Source organism: Leptosomus discolor, chromosome 22 (genome assembly GCF_034619465.1).
Source record: "Leptosomus discolor isolate bLepDis1 chromosome 22, bLepDis1.hap2, whole genome shotgun sequence".
NCBI classification, from domain to species: domain Eukaryota; kingdom Metazoa; phylum Chordata; class Aves; order Leptosomiformes; family Leptosomidae; genus Leptosomus; species Leptosomus discolor.
Window position 1 is genome coordinate 43140 of NC_141412.1, and position 3977 is coordinate 47116.

The 3977-nt window shown below is 50.6% G+C and overlaps 1 long non-coding RNA gene across 2 annotated transcripts; it reads right to left on the minus strand.

Moving 5' to 3' along the window:
- Window positions 1-413: 413 nt before the first annotated feature.
- Window positions 414-3977, minus strand: LOC147413915 (uncharacterized). 2 transcript variants are annotated; one of them, XR_015184009.1, is made up of 4 exons: window positions 3949-3977; window positions 3297-3492; window positions 3099-3199; window positions 414-973 (listed from the first exon to the last, which is right to left on the minus strand). It is a non-coding gene; the product is annotated as an uncharacterized LOC147413915 (long non-coding RNA). The 2 variants fall into 2 exon arrangements; XR_015184008.1 differs by lacking the exon at window positions 3949-3977 and having other exon boundaries at window positions 3297-3524.

Here is a 3977-nt window from a genome sequence, read left to right on the forward strand (position 1 = left end):
AAAGAAGCAGCTTTTGAAGCGCTTTTATATTCTTCTACAGAGACACTCGGGGGGGGGGGGGGGGGGGGGAGGGCATCAATCATTTGTATAAACAGAGCTTCTGTGCATTTTAAAAACCTTATCTATCAATCATAGACATTTACAGTTACGTATCTCTTTACACATGTATATAATTAGAGAATATATATTTTATATTTATTATCTATTTCCACTTATAATATCCATTTAACATACATATTGACATATATAACTATTCACACATACACAATATCTGTTTAGATTTATCATTATCTCCATTTACACTTATTTATTTACACTTACAAATACACTTTGTATTATCTATAATCTAGTTAGATTACATATAATATCTATTTAGACTACGGAACACATAGCAAATGTAGATAACATTCAGACTTTCTTCTATTCTCAATTCCTTCATATATAAAATCTAATCTTTTTTTTTGGCATTTTAAAATCCTTTATTCTTCAATTTATATATATACACAGGAGCGTCAGCTGAACAATGCCGGAGGTCTTGCTCCCATCCAGGAATACCATCTAGATTCCAACTACAGCCTGCCATTAAACTAACACAAAAAATTTAAAAAAAGGACCTAACATTAAGCCCCACACATTTGAGTCTTAACAACCTGGACACTCAACCTGCTCCACTACCGCTGGAGCAGCCTCGCCCAGAAGGGAGGCACTGGGCCGTCACCCAGCTCCAAAGACACGTAAACTCATTCCCTGGACTCCGTGACAGCCTCTTACCAAGCGCAAAGGGACTGCAGGCACAGCCGCGAGCGCAAAGAGAAAGCAATCGTTTATTAACGAAGACACGTAACTCCTGGGAGCGAGTCTGCTACGGGGCTCCGTGCCCGTGCGCTCCCTCTTCCCCTCAGACACCTCAGAAGTCACTACTGGATGGCATTTGCCGGTCCCGTAGCGAACGGTCTGCTCCCGTAGCGATCAGCTGCAGAGGTAGAAAAAATAAGGAGAAAGAAGCAGGACAAGAAAATGGATAGGGGAAGAAGGGACAGCAGGCTAGACCAAGGGATGCAGCGACAAGTCACGTGACGGGGGCGCTGGACACGTGACGGAGAGAGGAAAGAAGGAAAGGAAGCAGAACAGCACTGGAGAAAAAAACCTGTGCCGGGCAGCAGGACAGAAAGATGGAGAAAAAATGTACTGAGGAAGACAGAGGAAGAAACGGACAGCCAGCTGGATGGGGGGGTATAGGAAGAAAGGATGGGACAGGGAATGGGAGAGAGAGACAAAGGCAGAAAAGACAGACTGGAAGCAGGGCAAAGGGACAATGAGAAGAAAAAAGGGACAGGGAGCAGGATAGAGATGGAGAAAGAAGCAGGAGGGACAAAAGAGCAGAGAGAGAAAAAGACAAGAGGGACAGAGGAAGAAAAAGAAGGGACAGAAAGCCGGACAGGGAGCCGGACAGGGAGCCAAGAGAAAAAAAGCAGGAAGGAGCAAGAAAGAACTAGAGCGGAAGAAAGGACAAAGAGGAGAGAAAGAGAGGGGTGGCAAGGCAGACAGAAGGGGCAAAATTAAAAAAAAAAAAATCAGTAATGTGCAGCAGGACACGCATAGGGACCACGAAAAAATAAAAGACTGAGGGGAGCGGGAGAGAGGAATAGAGTGGGGAAGATGACTGGGAAGCAGGAGACTAGCTGCACAAAGAAAAACTACTGACGTGGACTGGGATGGAGGGGGGGGCAGTGGCAGACAGGGACAGGGAGCGGGACATACAGATGGAGAGAGAAACTGAAGAATGGGAAGAGGAGAAAAGGTTTAGAAACAGAAAGAAGGTACGTAGGACACGACAAAGAGGCAGAGAAAGAAAAAATTCGGGACTGAAACAAAGGAAGAGCAAAAAGGGCCAAGGAGTTGGATGGATGACGGGGGGGGGGGGGGGGGGGGGCGGGCACGAGGCAACAGCAGGCTGCATGGGGGATATAGCAAGACACAATGGGACAGGCAGTGGGGCAGAGAAAGCCAGAAAAGATAGGGACGAGAAGATGGACAGAATGACAAAGAGATAAAAGGAGACACTGAGCAGGACGGAGATGGAGAAGGAAGCAGGAGGGACAAGAACAGGAAGACAAGAACAGAGGAACAGAGACAGAAAGGGACAGGGATTGGGACAGAAACACGGAGAAAGGAAAATGACTTCTATGGAGCACGACTGTCAGCGAAAGGGATCAGGACAGAGTGACAGCGAGAGAAAAACAGAGGTAGGGAACAGGACAGAGATGGATTTAAAAAACAGGACAGACTAAGAAAAAATACAGACAGCGAGCAGAACAGAGGGATCTCGCGACAAACAATGAGTCCGGAGGCAGGAGCGAGCGACAGAGAGAACAGAAAAGAAAGAGGGGGTGAGGGGAAAGGATAAAGAGAAGGACAGAAAGGAAAGCACAGGGATGTGGAGTAGGACACTGGAATGGAAAAAAAGGCACCCAGAACAGGACAGAGATGGAGAAAATTAAAATACTGACTGGAGGCAGGACAGAAGAGTATTGAGAGAAAGCAAGGGACGAGCAGAAGAACAGAGAAAGGACAAAAAAGAAAGACAGGAGGTATACCAGAAAAGCTAAAGGACAGGCAGACAGAAAATTAAATGACGGGCGGGGGATGGGACAGCAACACAGGGAAGAGGGGGACAGCAAGCAGGACATGCAGGAGAAATAGTGGTGGGGAACTGGCAGGAAGAATGACAGAGAATTCGAGAGGTGGGGAGGACAGGGAACACCACAGAGGGACAGAGACAGAAAAGGAGGATCGGGGAGCAGGGCAGAGAGGTGGAGAGACAAAGAGCAACAGGGACCAGGAGCAAGGGATAAACAGAGGGACAGGGAGCTGGACTCAAGAAACGAGAGAAGAACAGGAGTACGGGTAAGCAGAAAAAATGACAGAGAGGGAAAGACAGAGAGACAGGGAGCCAGGCAGACGGATGGACAACCAACGAGAGAACAACGGAAGAATGAAGGACAGCGCAGCAGACAGACAGAGGCAGGGGAAGGCAGAGATCCGGGAGGGGTGGGGAAGCAGAAGGGGGGGCGAATGCCCAAGGGCCCAGGACTCACCGCAGCTCCTGCTCTTGGTGCCACCCGGAGAAACGTACAGTTCAGACGCTTCTCTTTCCCTCTGCCTCTTCTGTAGCTCCAGTTACTCCGCTGTATTCCACCTAAGAGAGTACAGCTAGTGTCTTATAGGGTTCATAGATACATAGCGTCTCTCTCACACACGCGCACGCAAACGCACACTATGCGGACGTACCGTACCTTCGGATAGAAATGCGGACCCCACGTTAGCGAGGCGGTCTGCCGAGGTCTATTAACGGGGATCGTTCCTCGCTCAAAGAGGTAGCGTTGCTTTATTCTGCGGGTGGAAGCAGCATCCCGCTAGATCCGCTTTGCTTCATTCTTCAGCTAGGTCGCCTTTTTTCCATTCTCTTCAACTTCAGCCGCGCGAGCTAGTCTACAACGACAGCAGCTATTAGACCTTTCCCTTTTCGCACACCCTGCCACACTAACAAGGCAAGCCAGGAACGACGCGAGCGAACCTGAGCCGGATGCGGGCAACGACACCCCCAGAAGAGGAACGGATAACTTCGTCCTCGGGGCCGCCCCAGGAGAGGAGAAAAACGAGCAGCTGCTGTTGACAGTTATCGTTGTTCGCCCCAGGCTGTAACCCTTTCGCGGGCCCGCCCGTCTCCGGGGCTCCCGGCAGTCCCCGTCCACGGGCACCCAGGGCTGCAAAGGCACTCTCGCAACCGAATGGGGTAGGGGCAAGGCCCTGGCCCGCTCCCAGCAGCTCCCGCGCACCACGGCGCCGAGCCCCGCCGTCCCAATACCTCCAGGCGGGCGAGAGACACCCCCGCCCCTGCGACCGCCGAAGGATCTCGCTCGCCGCACCGGTGGTCCCGGCCCTCACCTGCCGCCGACGAAGGGAAGGGTGCTCGG